The following is a 24,020-nucleotide window of genomic DNA, read 5'->3' as shown; positions in this document are numbered from 1 at the left end:
TTTTTTCAAGATTAAAAAAACTTGGGAATTTTTAAAGATAGTCAACATGAGAAAATAGGAGAAATAGACTCAGAGGAAAAAAATTGCACATCTAATAAAGGATAGAATAGAATAAATTTGCATATATATGTGTGTGTGTATATATATATATATATATATATATATATATATGTATATACAACATGCACACACACACATACACACACAGCCATTATAATGAACATTATAGTTAACAGGCATTATAATGAATGTGGGAAGGTTGAGATCAAAAAGAGGACACCAAATGTCTGAAGCTGAGAAAAATCTATTTAGAAAGGAAACGTTTTATAGTGATATTGGGTTTATGTCATAAATTTGTATAAAAACACTAACCAAATTATTTCCCACAGTTTTTTATTCCTAACCTATATTCTCCATTTTCCTTTAGCTGTATGAAACCTATAACCTTTCTAAGTCTTATCTCTATTTAACTTGCCTCTCACAGTTACAGTGGGTGTCTGTCTTTTGTTTTATTTCTCAGCATCAGGAGCAGGAGGTACTTGAGTCACTCTGTTGTAGCCTATAGTGTCTGAGAATAATAAACTAATGAATAAGCATAATCTTCAGGCTGTCTATATGTGCTGTTTACCCTTTCCCAGAAATTACATTGTTCTCTCTCTCCTCCTCCCCAGCTCTCTCCTTTTGCAATGCATAGATTGCAGAACTGTTCTTAAGCAAGATAAAGTGTACTCAAAAGGAGATACATGATATATGGATGACTGTAGGAAGAGTTATAAATAAAGTTTGTATGTGATCCTTTGGTCCTTTCTTGCTCTGATGTTTACATGCCAGCAGGGCTTTGGGTGACAGCTAACTTGAGCTTTGATGTTTGAGAATGTTCTTGGTATCTCTGCTATATATGCGAATTTAGTTGACTTCCTTCTGCTACTTTAGATAGGTAAACACTCTTGAACATAACCCTAATTTTCTGAGATTTTTCTATTCTGAATAATTCATATTTGCTATAGAAATCTGCCAAAAGAGTGAAAGTACAATTTTCTTCTGTGAAATTATAGAATACTTTAAATCTGCTTCTCTCCATAATTATGGAAAATTTTTTATTAGAGTGGTTAAACAAAAATCTGAAATTTTGCCTTCCAGGGTTTTGCGAACATTAGAAAAAAAAATATGACAGACACCTGTCACACTGACTATTGATAAATTAATGTTGCTTTTTGTTATTTTGAAGAAGAATTTTGATACAGCACAAAAAGTACAAATTTGTGAGCCAGATGGCTCTTAAGTTGAATATCAGCTTCTCCATTTACTAGTTGCATTGCATTTTTGAGTTTTTGCACTCTCTCTTCTAAACCAGATATTCTAGTAATTATTTACTCCCTAAATAATTGAATTTCATTTAAATACTGACATCATATAAGGAACACACAAGAGAATCGAGAACATGCTCTGTAACTGACAAATATTATTTTTTCTTCCACACCACAAGTAATTTTTTTTAGTAATCAAACTCTTGTGAGAAAGGAAAACTTAATAAAAAGTTGAATTTCAATTCACCAGACTTTAAAAAAAGATATTTGCACATGCTGCATTAGAATAAAAGGTTATATTATAATTTTTATTCTTGCCTTATAATTTTTGCAGCTAACATTTTTACCAAAATTAATTTAATCATTCTTGACATGTGTTAGTTCAGTGATAATAGAGGGGAAGAAGTTTTCCTCCTTATTCTTAATAAAAATAAAATATTCTGACATTACTGGAAGAGGAAATGTCACAAGGATGCAAAAACAACAGTGACCTGGAAGCATCCAGTAAAGGCATACATGTTATTAAATACAATATTTATTGAACAGTGATATGGTTTGGCTGTGTCCCCACAAATTCTCATAGTAAATTATAGCTCCCATAATTCCCGCATGTCATGGGGGGGACCCAGTGGGAGGTAATTAATCTTGTGGGTGGGTCTTTCCTGTGCTGTACTCATGATAGTGAATAAGTCTCACGAGATCTGATGTTTTATAGCAGGGCAAAGGGGCTCCCCTGCACATGCCCTCTATTGCCTACTGCCATGTAAGACATATCCTGCTTCCCCTTCACCTTCTGCCATGATTGTGAGGCCTCCCCAGTAATGTAGAATTGTGAGTCAATTAAACCTCTTTCCTTTACAAATTGCCCAGTCTCTGATTTGTCTTCATTAGCAGCATGAGAACAGACTAACACAAACAGGTTTATAAAAGTTGATCTGATTTTCACGGGAAGAACCTCGCTGAGTAGGTAGATGCATGGTGTACAGGATACACTCAAACCCGTAATTATTAATCTCCCTCTTTCCTATCTTTCTAGAATGTATCTGCTGTTCATTAGCATTTGGAAGAGCAACATATTTTATAAGCTATAGATACATTGTTTTCTACAAAATATTTTTCTGCATTTAATACATGGGAACAAGAAAACACATTCATTTTATTTCTGCTGACCTAAATATGAAATGGAGTTTTTAAAAAAATGTAGCTCATATTCCCTGATATTAGGTTGGCAAAACTAGGTAACTGAATAGCTACTGCATCCATATGCTTATTTCAATACAAATATTTGAATTTGTCATTATCTTTTAATACATTTTTTTAAATTTCCATGACTTAACAAGATAATTTGGAGGACTCAGAAAGCAGTGTGTCAAATCTTATTGTCTCTATTACCTGTGAGTGACTACATACATTTTTGTCAACAAGGATACGCTTTATTTACATGATAAGAAAGTGAATAATTAAATGCAGATGGTACTAATAAGATTTGTGAATGCTATATTGCATATTCAAGCATAGCATTAAACTTGAAAATATATGCTATCTTGGAGAATTGAAAGAGTGACCAGATGGGAGCACTACGGTGGGTAGGGGCTGCTGGCTCATCACTCTAGTTCTTTTACTGGTTTTCTAGGAAACTGGAGATGCATTGAAAAGTTAAGCAGGGGACCTTTCTTAGTAACATTGACAAAATGGATGGACTTGTGCAAACACATTAGTACTTATAAACTATTTTATATGTTTTTGTTATTTTCTGTCATTATCTCATAATGACATAAATTATGGCCAATCAATTTAATTTTTCATTACAAGACTTTTTTTCTCCAATTTCTCAAGAGTAATTGAGGCAAAGACTCTGGCAGAATATTTTATCGGGGTGGGAATGGGAGATATGCAGGATTACTTCAGGTGGGAATAGAAGTAAACAAACAACAGTGGAGTGCCGTAACTCATACCTGTAATTCCAGCACTTTAGGAGGCCGAAGTGGGTGGATTGCTTGAGCTCAGGAGTTAGAGACCAGTCTGGCCAACATGACAAAACCCCAACTCTACTAAAAATACAAAAAATTATCCAGGCATTGTGACATGCCTGTAATTCCATCCACTTGGGAGGCTGAGGCATGAGGATTGCTTGAACCCGGTAGGTGGAGGCTGTAGTGAGGTATGATCATGCCGCTGCACTCCAGCCTGAGTAATACAGCAAGACTCTATTTTAAAAAAAGAAAATAAAAGATGACTGTATTCCATAGAGTAATGTTCTTAGGATGGCAATTGGCAGTGGAACATCTGTTCGGAGGGTTTAAGAAGGTGTCTGTAGGAGGAACAAAAGGGAACCTATCTGTAGATCATGATAAAAACACCCTGGTTCTAAAAATGAGATATTTGAAAGGGAGTCATCTTTATTTGGGTTAGAACAAAAATCCCTATATTGTACATACTCATATACAGGTGACTCTTAAACAACACAGGATTTAGGGGAGCTTTGTAGTTGAGTCTCACAATTTCACTATTAATAGCCTATTGCTGAGCAGAAGCCTTACAGATGACAGACAATATATTAGCACACATTTTGTATGTTGTACGTATTATATACTGTATCCTTCAATAAAGCAAGCTAGATAAATGAAAGTTTATTAAGAAAATTGTAAGAAAGAAAAAATATATTTACTATTCATTAAGTGAAACTGGATCATCATAAAGATCTTCAGCCTGACGAACTTCATGTTCAGTAAGCTGAAGAGAAGGAGGAAGAGGAGGCCGTTGGTCTTGCTGTCTGAGGAGTCTCATAGGCTCAAGAAAATTCATGTATAAATGGACCCACACAGTTCAAATTCATGTTGTTCTAGGGTCAACTCTATTCTATTAATTCTATTACATATGATTTATACTTGCCATCTATATTTGTAGTCACAGACTCCTGAGCCTCCACAAACTTGTTGTTTGATGTGTTCCATGTTTGTACACAGTGCAAATATTAATTCTTTCATGGCTTATTAATGGAATTTTTAGATTTCTCTTTTAAAGCACGATGTCAGTTTTCACCTTAATAATTTCAAGTTTTAATTTTCTCATTCCAATTATTTTGCATGAGAATGATTTACATCCCAGATATATTTCTCTGTTACATTTATTTTCACATCATTTGAATTGAGTCCAAAAATTTCTAAACTTTTTGTAGTGTTTAATTACCTATCAGATTTACATGTTTTACTTTCTTTGTGTGTAATAATGGAAAAACAGGACATAGAAAAATATGGTTTCTGGTTATTTCTTCTGTTCTCTATAATTATGCTTAAATATTGTACTCTATTATAAACCTACACCTTGAAAGTAATATAAGCAAACTCTAATATATTCAGAGGAAATTGACAAATTTTTTAAGAGAACTTAACACTTCCCCATATGGGGAATAACTGAAGGAAAGGAATAGTAAACAGAAGAAAAGAGAATTCTTAAGGAGTCATAAAAAATGTACCAAATGTAGCAATACGTAAAGGTATTTATCTTTCTTTCTTTTCTTCATAGTTTTAATGTTACAACTACATGTGTGAGACAAAATGGTTAAGAGAGCTAGGCATTTTAATTTCTATTTACCTCTAGAAACTTGCATGTAAATCTAGTGTTAGGCTTTTTGTGTTTATGTGTGTGCATGTGTGTGTGTGTGTGCGCGTGTGTGCATGTGTGTGTGTGTGAGTGTGTGTGTGCGTGTGTGTGTGTGATGAGCTTATTGAGGTTGACAGCTTCATCCTGTACAGCTATGTTAAGTGACCCAGTTGGGGAGAATGACATAGCAACATCTTCTTCCTCCCTCTCACAGCATCAATATCAAGATTATCAATATCATCTTCATCATCATAAAAACATGAATAACAAGCTTGTTTCAGGGTAGATATTGATAATGGCCCTTTACCATAAGCATAATTATTAGCCAAATATGATGATAATTGTATTTTCTTGCAAGTTTTTTTTAGTATTGTGCAAGTACGTTAAAGCCACATAATCATAAATTCAAGTATAGGAGAGTCACAAAATACAAGTTAGGTATTCTAAACCAAATCTATCTACAAATTCGGAGATATGATAGATGATCAGTATGGGTCTTTTTTAAAATAAATAAGTGAAAGACAGTAAATAAATAAATCTTGCAATTTTTTTAACTGTGTACCTTACCCGTGAGACTATCATCTATTCTTCATGATTTTTGTCCAAATATTTTATTATCCCAAATATAGATCTGTGTACTTCAGTTCTACATATTGATCCTCCAAATGTGTTAATGTTGGTGGCATTTCCTTTGCCGTTATACCATCTAAATATAAATGAATGAAACGTGTAAAATCAGTAAAAATGTTGAGGTAATACCTTCAACAAGTTAACTGTATTTGAGTTAACTTGTGTTTCCTCAAAAGATCTAGCTGTATATAGGAGTAAAAATGCAGATTTAGGGCAGAAGTTACAGCAATAAACAGCCTTTTCCTGGAACTAAAGATATTTTATGGCATGCAATTCTCCTACCTTGTCTTTTTCTGTGTTATTTCAGAGTTAGAATTATGCCAAAATAACAACTTTATATCTCTCCTTTACCTCCTCATGAACACAGTTCTATGAATATGCACTATTCTTTTTCTTCTGTTTGTAAGCAAACTGTAGTCTTCATGTCTGAAATTCAGGTACTTTTAGCATAAGGATCAGCAAGATAAAGAGCTTCACTTTCTTTGTCTCTCTCTCTCTCTGCCATTCCATCACTCTTCCTCTTTATAACACATTCCTTCGAACCGTTTACTTATATACAAATAGATTTAAAAGATTTTTTCTTATTTTATCCATATAAGACAGATTTTAAAGTTCCATGTGTCTGTAATAATATTAGAATAAAAAATGATGACAGACAACTGGTTTATATTTGCAGTTGCAATCCATCGCTTCTATTTTAATGTGAGAATGATTTCATTTGGGATTTGTTTCTTTCAAGCATCAGGCACCAATTTATTTTTCTTTTGTAGATAACAAAACAGCACCATTTATGTTTTTATTTCCTAGGGGAGATACAAGGAAAAGTAGAAAACAAAATATGGTCTCATTTGGACAATAAGTACACACTATGCCAGCTGAGACCCTCTGCAGGGAGACAGAATGGGTCAGCACATTGTCTCATCAGCATTTCATTCACCTGGCTTGGCTGCAACGGAAACAGACTAGATGAGACCTTTGATAACAAATTGTATTACTAAGAAGATAGCTTTTTAACTTAGTGTTCTAGTTAAGTTTTGTTTTCAAATGTAATATTACCACCTTTAACAAATCTTTTGTGGAGGGCGGTTTCATTGATGAGGTATTTATTATCAGGAGGGAGTGTTGTACAGTGGAGAGATAATGGGGGTTAGAATGAGGCAGACCCTGGTATAAATCCTGGTTGGTCCACTTGCATTATCAGGGTAGCTACTATATTAATTTATAGTAATTGTCATTGACTTAATGGTAGGCATATGGCATGCCTGGCATAAAAATTTTACATGATTATCTCGTTTATCTTAGATTCAAAGCGTAATAAAAGCTTTGTATATGTGAAAAATATGAAAAAGAAAAAAAAACTGACAGTAGTTGAGTCAATTGTGCAGAAAGCCATTTTTGTTAAAGAGCCAAGGTAAGATTGAAATTCTAACATTCTGACTCCAGGTTTCTCTTTGATAGAAATAGTAATAGCAAATATACAACTTGATGGTTTCTTTAACAGAAGCAGAAATATGTGATAACTTGACATGATTGCATAAATGAGTAGGAATTTCGATCTTTAAAATCTTTATTTTTCTTAAGATGGTTTAGAACAAGTAGCCAGTCCCTTCATGAAAGTATTATCTATGGTGAAATGACCTTATCCTGTGACCTTCATGACAATAGTTTATTCAGTACAATTATTCCAACTTATTGATGTTAGCAATAAAGGCATATATTAATCAACTATAAAATAATATTTGAAAAACCTTTTTTTAAAGATATATATTTATATGTTTCAAGTCTCAAGTCATTCATGATTATAAAATATTTTCTAACATCTAACAAAATAAAGTAGGCAGTGAAACATTCACAAGAGTGAAAGAAAAAAGTTCACATAGAAATCAAATTCAAAACTTGGCATGCTGGACTGTAGTACTAGATTAAACGTAAGTATAGAACTAAGTGCTTAGAAGGCTAATTCAGGTTTGGTATCTCATGTAATTAATCAACATATTCATATTCTGGAAAGGTTACAGTAGGCTGGCTGTTCATAATTTTATGAGAATACTTATTACTGCTGCTTTGGAAATCAGTTTTCCATTGAAACAATATCCTGTTTCAATTTTCATGAACAAATTTGTATCTATTGAAATCCTTCCAGTCTTCAAAAAAAGTTATAATTTTTACTTGCAGTTGGATTTGTATTTTTAAAATGCATGCTGATTGATATTATTAAGATTCATCATTCTGGGACTCTTTTCAAAATAAGTGTGTTCAGCTACAATTCTATATAATTTTTTGCTAGATAAGAAATTCACATCATTGAACTTTTTTTTTCCTAATTTATACTATTATATGCCTGGTTTCATTGCTAACATTTTTAGCAAAGGGAAATGATTATTCTCCTCTAGTATGCTATGAAAAAGTAAAAATAATTCTCTTTATTTTTGTGTTTCAAATGATGCAGAGTTAATTCTTAAGCACCTGATTTGTTTTTATCTGTGACAGACTTTATGTGGGGAATGGAGAATTGAGGTAATTCTTTTGACTAGAATGACAAAAGATTCCACATACAAACATTTTTAGATAATTAAAACATTTGTTTTTCTCACATTTTGGGTATAACATCACTAATTATGTAATTATTTTGGTCTTTATAAACACCTTATCATGTTTTGAAGTTTATGTAAAATAAAGCTCATGAAATAAGTATCAAACCATCTGTAGAAAAAGTTATATAACTTCCCTTGTAAGCAAGTGACTTAATATTGTTATCATCTTTTACATACCTTATATTGTGAGTTATAGAACTTTTTCTTAAAGTTCTTTATGACTTATTCATAATTTATTCATTTGTCAATTTAAGATATAGGTCAGAGTTTATACATTTAGGAGCCAATGTTGATTTTTACTCTTGGTATTTGTTCACTTAAGCATTGTAGCTAGAATGTCAACTGGAATGTCAGATGGGTTCTGCCCCTTTGCCTAAATTCTGGAATTAAAGATGCATGGAGCAAAGCCATAGCTTTGCCACAGGGATGTACAATATTAATGAGTTAAACTTTTGTGGAAATAATCCTAGGAGGTTCTTCGATTTTTTATTACTACAACATAATTTAACTAAAGATTACTTTTAGACCTAGTGTCTCAATTTATGAACTTTAGTTCTCAATGGATTTGTATGTCTAGGAACTAACCAATACTATTTTGCCCTTAATTTCTCCTGTACTTTGCTTGTATTTGTTGACTATTGTGTACTATTTAATTTTTACAACAGTATAATATTTTATATTTTCCAAACTAAATTTTTAATAGATAATGTGATAATGCAAAAGTCACAAAGTTAGAACTGTATAAATCTAGGATTTGAATCTAGATTTAGATAGTTCAAACAGTATCCAATTTGCTATATTGCATGTACAATAGATGTTAAAGTATTTTTAATTTATTTATAATTTTTTTGTAAAGATAGGGTCCTGCTATGTTGTCCAGGCTCATTACAAACCCTTGGTCTCAAGTGATGCTACCACTTTAGCCTCCTAAAATGTTGGAACCATAGGTGAGAGCCACTGCACCAGGCCTACAATATTTGTTGAATGAGGAAGTTTATGAAAAAATAAGTGAATGTCTAATTTAATGCTGTGTACTAGAAACACAGAGAATAAGAATATAATTCCCGTGTAATTAAATAACTCATAATCTTTGAGGGGAGGCTTAAAGTCAATTTTTGTTAGAATAAAATGCAATAGGAAATGGAGAGGCATATGAACATGGTTCAAAGACACACCTGCTGAAAAATTTCACACATTATTTCTTTAGTATTCTTAACCATCTCATGGAGTAAGATATAACTACATTTATTTAAGAATTCAAGCTATGACAGTTAAAAAAAAAAATAAAACTAGTTCAACTGCCAATATGGCCAAATCCAAATTTAATTTACTCAAAAGTTCATGTTTAGATTTTTCAGTACAAATAGTCTGCTAGATGCCTTTAATAAATAGGTGTTATGATTTGGCTGATTCAAAATGCCTCATATACTCAGTTCATTTTCCTTGTAACTTTCAATATAGTCTGAGAAAAATTGTGTGAACTGTTTGCTCTCTGCCCTGGCAACTTGCATTCTGAGTCAATTCATGATGAAATCTAGCCGGAAAAGTCAGAGCTCACTTCAAATAGATGTGGAAGTGCTTTTTCAACTGCCCAGTATGATCCTATGGTCATTTTGCATCTTTATTAGCCTTAGTCTGAGAAACCATAATAATGTATGAAGAAATTTATAATATGGAAGAAGAAGACAGAGTCAAATAAAATAGATTTGTTTCTCTTTCAAAGGCTGGCCAGTCACAAGTTATTTAGGTTACTCAATCTCAGTTATCTATCACAATATTAAGGGTAAAATATGATACAAATATACTATTTCTTTGGTCTTTTTAAGCATCCTACATTACCAAATACATATCAAATAGTATTTCATTGTAAAACTGGCATAAAGCTCTACTCTTTTACTCTACTTACCATTAATAAAATATTAATATTATTGATAAATATTGTCAAAATAAAAGGCTTACTGGAAAGTGCAATATTTGATAAAATATTATCAAAATAAAATATTAATGATACAGTCAATGAAATTATTTATTGCACCCTTCATTTACCTCAGTGAGTGAATAACAACCTTCTCCCCTTAGGACAATTCAAGTAACAAATTGATGGTGTGCAATGGATGTCATGGATCAAGAGATAGTATGTGTCATGTAAGCATTACTGTCAGAAAACCTTCTCTGGAGAGTGTTCATAGTGCTTTGAGATGGCAAGTAGACTCACATTTTCTTTTTCTAAATATATTATTCTACCACCATAAATCCTAAGTTTAAACTGATTTCTAACTATGTACAGATATTTGTCCATGAAAAGGTGTATTTAGGGAAAAATGCAGTTTTAATCAGATTATTAATTCAATGTTAGAAGCATTTAAAATAAGGGTGTATTACAAAATGATAGCATTAAAAAAGACTCTCCTAAAATGAAACTCTTTTAAAAGAATTGATAATACAAATTCTGCTAAATTGTTCAAGTTTGTAGATTATTCCTAGAAAATAAGATATATTTTCTAAGGAAGAAACTAACTCTTAAAATGCTTTATTGTGTTGCAAAAGATATTTGCTACCTTGAATATCCATTGCTATGCTTATAAAGAAAGCCTGGTGATATTAGTAATCATCTCTAATATTTGCACTGAACTTTACAGTTTATAAAGATCCTATACCTGTATTATTTCAGTTAATATTAATTGAAACTTCAAGTATTAATAGATGTTCAACACATATTTCAACATGAATTAAAGCCCTCTTATTTAATGAAGAGAAAATTATTGATCTGTTTATTCTTGTTCCATGGAGCTTGAAAATTGTCTCATTTATGGTTCATAGTCTGTTTTTAGCAGCCTGAATAACACATTTATTTGGTTTTTCAGTACAGGGAAAGAATAGGGTAAGTCAATAATCATAGTAATAAAAATGACTATTTCCAGGTATAATACTAAGAACTACACAGGCATTAACACATTATGCCCACTAAAAACACATGAGATGAAGGTAGATATTATTATTTATCCATTTAATGAATTAGTATCCTAAAACTAGGAGATCTCAAGTAATGTGTTCAACTCTTACTGCTAATAAAGACAGGAATGCAACTGGAAACCCAGTTCTTCAATCAATAGGTGTGTGGGCAGGGCACGAGGAGAAAGTGTGCACTTTCCAGTAAGCCTTCTAGACAAATTCTAAAAGAACTGTAATGTTACAATCTCTATCATTCAAATCTTATTTTATTTAAAAAATGTTAAAGAGCACATTAGGCTTTGCCTTATTAAAAAATTTTAAAGAGCACATTAGGCTTTGCCCTACATCAGCACTTTTTTTTTTTTTATTGCATTTTAGGTTTGGGGGTACATGTGAAGAACATGCAAGATTGTTGCACAGGTACACACATGGCAGTGTGGTTTGCTGCCTTCCTTCCCCTCACCTGTATCTGTCAGTATCTGTCATTTCTCCCCATGTTACCTCTTCCTACTTCCCCACCTCCCCATCCCTCCCCCATTTCCCCCCAACGGACCCCAGCGAGTAGTGCTCCCCTCCCTGTGTCCATGTGTTCTCATTGTTCAACACCTGCCTATGAGTGAGAACATGCGGTGTTTGATTTTCTGCTCTTGTGTCAGTTTGCTGAGAATGATGGTTTCCAGGTTCATCCATGTCCCTACAAAGGACGCAAACTCATCGTTTTTGATGGCTGCATAATATCCCATGGTGTATATGTACCACATTTTCCCTGTCCAGTCTATCATCGATGGGCATTTGGGTTGGTTTCAGGTCTTTGCTATTGTAAACAGTGCTGCAATGAACATTCGTGTGCATGTGTCCTTATAGTAGAATGATTTACAATCCTTTGGATATATACCCAGTAATGGGATTGCTGGGTCAAATGGGATTTCTATTTTTAGGTCATTGAGGAATTGCCACACTGTCTTCCACAATGGTTTAATTAATTTACACTCCACGCAATAAGAGAGGACACAAACAGATGGAGAAATATTCCATGTTCATGGTTAGGAAGGATCAACATCGTGAAAATGGCCATACTGCCCAAAGTAATTTACAAATTCAGCGCTATTCCCATCAAACTACCAATGACCTTCTTCACAGAACTGGAAAAAAACACCTTAAGCTTCATATGGAACCATCAGCACTTTTATAATAACATTTATAGGTCCATATCATTCTTTTTAGTAGTCAATTCTTTTGACTCAGTAGTCAATTCTTCCACATAGTCCAGGATCCATTTCATACCAAATTTAAATTGCTGTAATACGCCCACTGCAACAGTATACAATTTTTCTAGTTTTAAAATTCAGCCAGTGCTTTTCATGGACATTAGACTCAATTATTCATGAAGCTTTTCAAGGAAAAATGCTAAGTCTAAATGACTTCAAAGAAATAAATGTTTTATGAAAGTTTGTGTTTCTTTCCTCTTTTTTAGGTTTTTTATCAAAATAGTGTATAGAAGAGATCTTAAGCAATTATAGTTTAGTTCACCAATATAGGATTTTCTCAGTATAAAACAAGTTTTGAGACAATAAAATCACATGAGACTTAAGTGATATTTTGCATGTATAAATAACAAAATATTAAGAGAGCCAAAATATATTTTTTCAATAAATGGCTTATGTTTCTTATGACAAAAACATCACTTAGTGGAAGGTTTGGAGAACTTCAGCAAGGCAAAATTATTCAAAATATTACTTACAAAATGCACATTCTTATCAACATAGGGTTGGTTGCATATAGTTTTTCTTTTTGTAATTTAATCAAAGTAATGAACATAAAATAAATGATAATAATCTCCCTTGTACTTTTTAGCCATGCATTTTAAAATAAACTTTTCTTACTTTATTAAATGGTCTTGAAAATATGTTAATGATTTTGTGATAGTATGTTCTGCAAATAAGTCATTACACAGTTAGTTCAACTTCTTTCTATTGGACTATGGATTTTCAAACAATTATATATTTAAACTTTTGTTTATTTTTTATTTTTTGGATGCGGTTCACTTATTGGTTAGAAAGTGTGCATATGTAAGCTTCCAAACAAAATTAAAAAATGGCCTTTCAGAAAAATGTTATTTATTTACAAAGAACATGTTAAGCCTTTAGATAATATTGCACAAATTGCATACAACATTTTAACTTCTGGCAATCTTCTGACACATATAGTTTTGTCTTCTTTGAACCAATTTAACCTGGATTGCTTGAAACCAAAAAATTTAAAACCTCCATTAAGTTAGCATTTCCTGACTTCATCTGTAGTTTACCTTGCTCCAACTTGTGTAACTTTGGCTTTGATAAAACTATAAATCATGTCAGTTTTCTGATTACAATTCTTGAATCAGATCAACTTGCCCTTCAGACTTAACTCTTAGGCTCTCTTTGTCTCCATTTTTTCCTTGTTACCAGTTTCTTGGTAGTTAACAACTAATTCCTCTCCTTCTATAAATAAGTTATCTTTTTTTTTTTCACTCTGATGCATTATTACTCTAGTCATACCAACCAAACTTAAAATATTGAAATTAATTAGGTAGTGACAAAGAGGGGGGAATCTGTAAAAGAGGACTTGTTTAATATAAGTAAATTGAAATTAAGAGTTTCATTTTAACCTTGCATCACTTGTCATTTACCTAGTTCTAATTATCTATTTTATACTGTATAAAGAACATTTGATGTAGATCCTCTTTAGCTACATATTGTTTTCTGGTTTTTAAGCATTATTATAATTTTAACCTGTATATCCTCAATTCCTTGGCAGTCAATAATCTGAACTCAGAGACATCAAACTCAAGACTATGTTCAGATAACATTCTTTCACAAGATAACTAGACACTACTGACTTTACATACATATGAATTTGGAATATGTGGAAGTTTAAAACTATTCCTAAGTATTAGGTTAATATTAATATTTGCTTGGGGCAAAGTAATTGTGGTTAACTGGATTGGTTAGCTTTTTAACCACAATCACTTTCGCATCAACCTAATATTAAATAATTAATATGTACAAAATTGAGTTTCTGATCTTCTGTCCAGAAACCTGTTTTAGTTCATATTTTTAATTTGAGTTAGTAACTCCATTATTCTTCTGGGAACTACAATGAAAAAGCCATAGAGTCATTCTTGACACCTGTTTTTCTCTCATGTTGAATGACTAATTTATTAATAATTTCCTTTGGCTTTATCTTCAAAATATACCTGTAATACGATCACTTCTCACCACCTCCACTCCTATTATTCTGGTCCAAGCTTATGTTGGTTCTCACTCAAATTGCTCCAATAGCCTCCTGAGGTTTCTATATTGATCTCTATTTGGTGTCTTCCCAGCTACATAAGTGATTCTTCTAAAACAGAAAGAAAAAAACATCAATTTGTTACAGAAAACCTTACAGTGACAATGAATCATAATAAAGCTATGAGTGGCAATAAATTCTGATTCTCTTTAACCTTTCTGACTTCTATCCTGTGACTCATCCTTTGATCTGAGTTAAAGCCAGTTGGACCTCTTTCCTCTTTCCATTAAAAAACACAAAGACACAGGGATTTTAGCTAAAAGAGATCTTAGTGAATACCTAAATTGTCCTCTTCACTTTACTCTTCAATGACCCTGCTTTATTTCCTTCACAGAACATGCAATGTTTTGTAATTATCATGTTTATTCATTATTTATTTACTACTTTGATCAACCACTATTTTACTTCTTATTCCAAGTGTGCCTATGCCTTCCGTATCAGTATAACGTAAAGAGAGTGCGGTAGAAATACCAGGCTTTCATAATACCTGTAATTCTCAACTACATCTTTAAATCAAATAACTATCTCTCTCTGCTAAAATCTGAAACTTTGGCTTTTACTCCTTGTCTGTATGGTTCACTCAAGAACACTAATAGGAAAAATTGAGCTAACATGAGTCTACTGATACATAATTATTTCCAATGACCACATGTATTGGAGTAACTATATGTGTATTTAGTTGCAGTGTTATAGGTTTGCAGAAAATATGTTAGATTTTTACCTAACACCTCTAATGAGCATTCCACAGTGTTACCTCTTCCAGGGACTGTATTAGGTTATCTATTCTTATCATGCCTTTTTATTATTGAAAATTATATATAATATATGTAATAAAATATATATGCAATATAGTAAAAATTATATACACATATATTTTTTCTGTGATAATCTGCTGATGCTTGGTAAGTTTAATCAGACCTATGTATTTGAAAGTGGGCTTATATTTTTTTTTCTGCTTTTGAGAAAACATCTATGTTCTTCAACTGTAAGAGCTAGTTTCATATTAGTTTTTCTGACATACATCACAAACTAAAAGCTAAGCAAATGTTGTAGAAATTTTGTCTGTATGGTTCACTGCTTTATTCCCAGTGCAGAACACATGATTGGAAATACTGTAGATGCTCATTAATTTCATTCATTCAACAAATTATTTAGTGAGTGTCTACTATGTGTCAGACACGGCATTAGGTGACAGGGATACAATAATTAAAAAAACAGAAAAAATAGCTTTGCATCATTAGCCTTATGTTTTGTCGGGTGAGCTAGAAAACAAGCATAAAACTAAATAAACAAGTTATGCATTAAAAATTTAGAAATAATAAGGAGAAAAAATACCAGGAATGAAAATAAGTAGTATTAAGGGAGGGATTCAATTTAAAACAAGGTCATGCATATGGTCTCTCTGAGAAAGTGATGCTTTAGTAAACACCTAAAAAAAAGGGAGAGTGAACAAGCCAAGGAAACATTAGAGGGTGAGAGATATTAAAGAAAATAGTCAGTGATGCTTATTATAGCATGATTAAGGAGATTTTACTCTGGACCACTATGAGAGACATAAGAACCACTGCAGTGGGAGTTTGCATGAAAGGAGAAAGATTGAGCTCAACTCCAAATGTAACATGGGCAAGTGAAAATTTATAGCCAAGTAGCAGGGTAAGGATCAGTGCATGGCAAGTTAACAAGTGGAAATATGGTTGTAGAGGATTCTGGGGAAGACGACCTAACAGAATTCTTGCTGAAGACGGCCAGAGTGATCAGATATCATCTAAGGTATGGTGGAGGATGAGAACCTTGTCAGATATTGAGAGTAATCAGACATCAAGAGTGGGGATTTCTCACTAAACAAACTTAGCAGTATTCCTATCTAAAACTGGATTTTATAAGGAAGTGCACAGATGGAATAAGAAGGTTTACGATCTTGACTAAAATTTAGGCAAACAATCACTCTTCATTATGGAAGATAGCATTCCAGACACACAGGGTGCAGCCAGTGTGTACAGCCAGAGGCCATGTTGGGAGATGTGACTGGCCTTAGTCTAGGATAAGCAGTGAGGCCACTGAGGCTTGTGCAAAGTCAGGGAGAATTGAGTATTAGATGAAGTTGTAATTTTCAAAACTTTGGCTTTTACTCTAGAAGTGATGGGAAACTGAAAGAAGGATTTGGACAGAGGTGACATAATTTGACCAACATGATCACATACGTTTTCATTGACTGAGTGAATATATCAAACTTTTTAATTCAAAGCCCATAATAGATGAAGAACTTAGTTAAGAAGTGAAAGCCTAATTAGTAGCAAACTAGTACTAGAACCCAAATCTGGCTCTTATCCTTGTATAAAATTGTAGGGTTTTCCAAAGGTCAATACTTGCATCTTTTATCCCCCTCTAATACACACCACATTTCCAAAGTCCCAAGAGCAAAACAAATTAATATTTTGTTATTATTTAAATGTCATCTGTTTTCAAATCATGAGCATTTGCAGACACAGAAATGTTATCTTTTGAAAAATCACAGTGTCTTCTTCAAATAAATAATCTTCCTAAATTTGCTTTTTGCCCTTTAAAATAGATTTACTTTTATATAAGAAAGATTTCAGAAGTATGTACAGTGTGGAAAAAAGAAAGTGTAATAGAAAATACTTTTGCCTAAGAATGTCAGAAAACCCCATTGTAATGCCAGCATAGAGAACTAGCCTTAAGAGCCTAACAATTATTGACCCCTATTTCTGAGAAGCAGCATTTAATTGAACTCCTCTTACTAATTCCATTTCCTGGAATGAGCAGGTGCCCTTGTCCTCAGCTCTAAATTAGCATTACATCAAATAAATGTTATTACTTTGACATCTCTTGCAAGCATTTTGTTATTGGTACTGTAGTTCATATTTAAATCTTTTATCTGTCATTTTCATTTCTTGGACAGGATATTCTAATATATTTTCTCTTACTCTACAAGAAGTATAAAGCAAGTTTAGTGAGCAGTAAAACTATATTTGCCAAGAAGGATATTGGATGAGGATGTTGAGCTCTATTCACATGCACTATGTATGCCAGGACATATGGTCGAGAAGATAAAAGGAAACTCTACTGCACCTTAATCATTAAATACCACATGTTTCTCACTGAGCAGCAGGGAAAAATACACTGAAAACCCTTGGGTCATTGTAAATGGACAGATTCCTAAAACTGTAATTCTACCTTTTTGAACAATAGAAAAATGGATTTCACCATCAGTTAAAATGAATTTGTAAAACCTGGGACTTTTTAGTTCAGTCTGGTTTCTTTTTTGATTACCAATATGGTTGCAGTTCTGTTTCACCGTGTTGAATCTATAAGTTAAAACCAGTTATCTCACTTTGGTCTTTGTTATTGAAATGATATGTGATACATCAATGATTGAAATTTCAGTGTTAACAAGATAAAAATGGTTCAAATGCTGGCTTTAGCACCTGTTAGTACTTTACTCAATCTAATACATTTTCATCTAAGAAAAGGAAGAACAATTATGATAGCTGCCATATAAATGTATTTTAAGTGTTAAATGAGAGAATCCATAAAACTCCTTGGCAGATTGCTTAGTATATAGCAAGTGATCAATATATGTTAGCTAGTAGGCCGGGCGTGGTGGCTCAAGCTTGTAATCCCAGCACTTTGGGAGGCCGAGGCGGGTGGATCACGAGGTCAAGAGATCAAGGCCATTCTTGTCAACATGGTGAAACCCCATCTCTACTAAAGATACAAAAAAAAAAAAAAAATTAGCTGGGCATGGTGGCACGTGCCTGTAATCCAAGCTACTCAGGAGGCTGAGGCAGGAGAATTGCCTGAACCCAGGAGGCGGAGGTTGCGGTGAGCTGAGATCGCACCATTGCTCTCCAGCCTGGGTAACAGCGAAACTCCGTCTCAAAAAAGAAAAGAAAAAAAAATATATATATATATATATAATATGACAAAAATGTACAAATATATATACATATATATATATATATATATATATATATATATATATATATAAGCTAGTAGTAGTAGTAATAGTAGTAGTAGATTAAGTACTTGTAGTAGGTTTTACGAGGCTTAAGTGGTGTTATTTGGTAGTTGAAATAAGTTTGTGATTTTAATAATACTTTAACTTATAAATGAGTAATTTGACATTTTAGAATAAAATATCATAAATATAAGTGATACTAGTAACAAGTCCTCTTGCCTGCTGTCTTTCTCCCTCTTCCTCTTCCTTATCTTTCTTTCTTCTTTTCCTCTTCTGGAGTTTCATGGCTATTAATGGCACTTTAGTTTTTGTTAATACACATAAGAAAAATGTCATATGGATTTTGGAATTTGTTAATACACATAAGAAAAATGTCAACTACATTTTTGAAACAGATTGCATTGAATAATTAGATAAATTTTATGAGAAACAAAGTTTATAAATTTTAAGCCTTTCAACTCAGTTTAGTTGTTTTAAAATCTTTAAAATTTAATTTTGATTAGCATATTTTCTTACTTTTATTAATTTTATCAATAATTTTTGATAATTGTAATGCTATTGTAAATAGCATTTGTTTTTGATATTTTTATTGCCCACACACAAGTGATTTTCTATATTGACATATACTTTCTATATATCTATCAACTTTCTATATTTGATAGAATTGATTTTTCTGTGATAATCTTATCTCCAAGATGACTTAGCATGTCTCTTGGAGATAAGATTATCTCCAAGATGACATCTTTATTTATGTTAGTATATTAACTATACATATCTTTTAGGTTTTCTATAAAGATGAGCTATTTTCCAAAATAACAGCAGCCTTGTTTGTCCTTTAAGTCTCTGAAGCTCTTACTGTTTTCTTATGGTACAGCATTGGCAGGACCCTCAAGTTTATTGAATAGATGTGTTGAATGAGTACATTTTTGTCATTTTCCCAATTTCAGAGAAAAGACTGTCAACACTACATTATTTTTAAAAGACTTGCTTTACGAAAGCAACAACATTTCCTTTTGTTTCTAACTTATTTATCCAATTAACACCTGTTAATAAATGCTTTTCTGCATATATTGAGATAATCATAAGATATATCTCCTTTATTTTGTTAATGCGTATGTTACTTGAATATCAGATTTAAACCTAATTTGTACATTATCTTTTGGATTTTTTGATCCTATTTATTTGCACATATACATTGTTTTGTTAGTTACTGCTCTTTACTATGCCTTGTTATTATCATCTTAACATAATTCTAGATTTGATTTGGAACTTTTTAAATAGTTTTTGTATCTACTTTCACTAATGATATAAATATTTGATTTTTCTTTTTAGATTTTTTCAAAATTATTATAGTAGTCTCCCAAAATGGGATGTTTGGTTTACTTTCTTTTTCTCCTTTCTAAAATACTTGTGTAATATTATATATTTTTTCTATTTGAATGTTTGGTAGAGTGTATTAATAAAGCCATTTGGACTGGTTATTTTCTTCATAGAATGCTTTCAATTAATGACTGAACTGCTCTTTTAGTTCCACATATGTTGAAATTGCATGCTATTATTTTTCTCATATTTGATAAGTGGATTTTTTTATTGTATTTAAATATATTGGATTTATTTGCATATGAGATTTAAATTCTTTTTTTTTACAAATAATGCCCCTTTGTTTTATTTCTTTTAAAAAACCATGTACGATAGATCTCTTTAACTTATTCCTTCTATTTTCTTATTAACTTCTAACACATCTTAGATGCTGTCTTCTGTTGGACCCATGATATTGGAGACTTAAAGAGTTCTCTTCATTTATTTTGATCAGTTTGGGAGAGCACTTTCTGTCCCTTGGTATTCATATCATGAAATGGGGAAAGTAGTATTCATAAGAATAGTATAATGATTAAAAATTATTTAACATAGAACTTATTTCATGGAACTTAGTAAGTTCTCAATATAGGTTGCTTCATGACAAGCACTTCTATTATTATTAATTCTTCATATATTTCACAGTCTTACTAGGATCTTCTGTAGCAAAAAATAAGAATACACATTTAAAAGAAATGCATCACATGGGTGCTGCCTACAAATTGGAAAAAGATGAAGTCAATGCACAAAAGAGCACCAGCGCCTCAGAAGGCTGTTTCCTGAAAAGCTCAATTACTGTACTTTTCTCTATTGAATCTGTAGATTATGAGATAAAACAGCAGAATTTTGATGTGCTAAGGAGGTACAGCAAACTCACTGTAGGCTGTTACGGTAATGTGTACTTAACTCCAGTTAATTCTGTTCCACTATAGAGTGATGGATAGCAGAAAAGAGAGAAAGATACCTAGAAGATATACCTGAGAAATACCTGGGAAGTTTATGGAAATGGGTACTTCTTCCTCTCTTTGAACAATCAATTCATTCATAACTCCAATGTTACCCTGAGCTACTGGGAGAAGTGTTAAAAATAAACCTGATTTGCTCTTAAAAAACAAACAAATGAAAACAGACAATGGGACACATTTTATTAATAAGAATTAAGACAATATATGGAAAAATATAGATTTCAATACATCAAATGTGTTAGCAGGTGTAGTTGATTAGATAAGTCAACAACATGTTTACACTCACCATAAATGCATGCAAACATATACACATGCATATTTGGTAGATTACAACAGTAATATGCATCTCAGTCTATTTGGAACTTCTATAACACAATATGTGAGACAGGGTAATTTATAAAGAAAATAAATGTATTTCTCATAGTCCTGGTGGCTGGGAAGTTTAGGATCAAGGCTTCATCATTTGTTGTCTGGGGAGGGCTGCTCTCTGCTTCTAAAAGGGTGCTTTGTTTCTGTGTTCTTACATGGCCAAAGACAGAAAAAACAAAAAGGGCTTGGCTAGTTCCCTCCAGCCCTCATGTAAGGTCTCTCATTCCATTAATGAGCATTGTGCTCTTATAATATAATCACCTCTTAAGAGCGCTATCTGTTAATACTGTTGCCTAAAGGATTAATTTTTAACATGAATTTTGGGAGCACATTCAACTGTTGCAGTGTGAGAGGAAAGGCTAAATTTATTAATGTTGATTTCTGTAACAAATACCATCTTTAAAATAATAATAAAAACTCATTTAGTATCATTTAAATTCAAAAAGTATGTTTTTATTTTCAAATCAGTAATCAAAATTTCATATATCTTCTATATAAAGACTTCCTTACATCTTCAAAAATATATATTTTTTTTCTTTTGGCCACCAACTATCATCTTCTTATATATTAGAAACACACCGTGGTTGCAAAGGTGTCTGCCCAAAATCCAATCCAGTCATTGCCCCAATTCAAAGTTTTAAGTCATTAGGTGATATATAGTCCTCTCCTCTTCCAACGGTTTGTAACCCCAAATTTAGAAATTTTCTCTATTCCCATTTTTTTATTTACAAATTGTCAGGTCAATGCTCATGAATTTCTTGTAAAATATGTCTAAAGGTGAAGGTAGAAGCCAATGTGTATTATCGCTACAAATACTTCTCTTAAAGCTATAGACAATGTGAGCTGCCTTAAAAGTCATGGCATGGCAGGTAATACTTTTTTTCTTTTCCTGCCTCAGGTTTATTTGTACAAATAGCACAGGAGGACCCCAGCCCCATGCAGATGGCAGCCCCCGGGGGGTCGCACCAGTCCTTCTGTCCCACGTTGGCAGACAGAGATATCTACTCTGAAGCTTTTTTAGGGGCCTGTGCACCTTTGGGAGCCTGAGCCGGAACAGCAGTTGGAGCTGCGGCCTGAGCCTTGGCTTGATCCTTGGCCTTGGCCTTGACCTTTGGCCGCAGAGCCTGAGCCCCTTGGCAATGCGTGCACAAGCACGCTTCCCAAGCTTGGGGTGGGCAGTGTAGGCAAGTCGATCCAGCTTGCAGCTGACGCCCTTTGGGATCTTGGGCTTAACCTCCTTGGGCTTTATGAAGGCCGTGATGGCCTCGGCACGTGCACTCACGGCCTTGGCACGGTTGGCCTGCGTCTTCTTTAGGCCCTTCGTGTTGTGCTTCTTGACAAAGCGCATGTTCCTCAGGAACTTGGGGTCCACCCCTTTAAGAGATTTGTATCCTTGTGATCGGGGTTTCTTGATAGCATTTCTGTGCCATTTTCGGGACTGGTTGTGTGTGCTGTGGTTCTTGGACTTGGCCCTGTCTGCACCTAAGCCGCAGTTCCCGAAGTGCCTAAGACCAGACGGCAGGTAATACTTTTGATGAATACTGTATCACTATATATGACAGTTTTACATATCTTTGGCCTCCAGTATGTTTTTTTTTTGTTTGTTTGTTTTCATCTACCCTATTATGCAGCCAATGTGATGTATTTTAGGAGTTATTTTTATTCCTTCATTTTGTCCAGTTCTGTATTACTTAAAGTAACATCAGAGCAATTAAATCTATTCCCTGTAGTCTCTGTGGCTGAAGTCAGTAGAAGGTCATTTATCACTCATCTAAGGAGTAAAAGGATGGTTCTGGTCAATAGGTTGGTCCCTTCTTATCAGTGCTTCATGATCTCTTGTTACTTTCCTATAAAATCTCTACCATTGTAGATATGGTGGCTTTCAGTTGAAGGGCAAGTAAAAGAGAACCATACATGGGTAATACCAGTGAGCCTTACTAGATGTGGTATACATTATTTCCATGAATTTCATTATCTAGAACCAATAAAAGTGATCACCCAATTACATAGCCATAATTAACAAAATATAAAGGTTGTGAAGAATAGATTTGTTATTTGTGCAACATAAAGATAAGAAGTGTTTAGTGAACCATTAACTACTCTCTTCCAGAATAGCCTTTTTTTTTTTCTTCTTCTTCTTCTATTTTTTTTTTTTTTTTTTTTTTTTTTTTTTTTTTTTTTTTTTAGCGTGAGACAGAATCTCCCTCTGTTGCCAGCACTGGAGCACAGTTCGGTTCACTGCAACTTCAGCCTCCCAGGATCAATTAGTTCCCTTGCCTAAGCCTCTCAGGTAGCTGTGATTATAGGCATATGCCACCATACCCAGCCAATTTTTCTATTTTCAGTAAAGACAGGGTTTCACCGTGTTAGCCAGCCTTGTCTTGAACTTCTGACCTCAAATGATCCACCCTCCTAAGTCTCCCAAAGTGCTGGGATTACAGGCATGAGCCACTATTCCCAGCCTGCAATAGGCTATTAAGTTCTAGATATTTATTTGAGATGTGTAAATTTTAACCTAGTGGCAATATCAGCTAGATTGTAGCTTCTGTAAAGGCAGAAATCATGTCTGACTTTCATATGATTATAAACCTAGTATTTAGCATGTGCTATTTTTAGTCATTATTTCAGAATCTTCCTAAAAGTGGCTACTATTGGAGTAGTTGCTTGAGAGGCAAAGGGAAGGGGATCAAAATGTATGTGAAACTAGATGAATCATGGGACTAGGGATATCATTAAGATTTGATGATGAGTAGATCACGGACATGGTAAGGACTGGTGTTCATGAAGAGATGAAAAGAAGGAATAGGAATCAATTTGAAGAAACCCAAAAATCCATTTCTTTACTTGTGTAGAGTTTTGTGTGCACACTAATGATGATTTCTACATATAAATCATTTGTTTGTTTTTTTAAAATTATTTTGTAAACTTTCTTCTA

The 24,020-nt window shown here is 33.1% G+C and overlaps 2 pseudogenes; both read right to left on the bottom strand.

Moving 5' to 3' along the window:
• Nucleotides 1-11,251: 11,251 nt before the first annotated feature.
• LOC120363797 (U7 small nuclear RNA) lies at nucleotides 11,252-11,327 on the bottom strand (annotated as a pseudogene).
• A 10,759-nt stretch (nucleotides 11,328-22,086) lies between these two features.
• Nucleotides 22,087-24,020, bottom strand: part of LOC141583831 (large ribosomal subunit protein eL29-like) — a 59,852-nt pseudogene continuing 57,918 nt past the window's right edge.

Source organism: Saimiri boliviensis, chromosome 3 (genome assembly GCF_048565385.1).
Source record: "Saimiri boliviensis isolate mSaiBol1 chromosome 3, mSaiBol1.pri, whole genome shotgun sequence".
Lineage (NCBI taxonomy): Eukaryota > Metazoa > Chordata > Mammalia > Primates > Cebidae > Saimiri > Saimiri boliviensis.
Note: the sequence above shows the minus strand (reverse complement) of the source record. Positions and strands in the feature narration are given on the sequence as shown.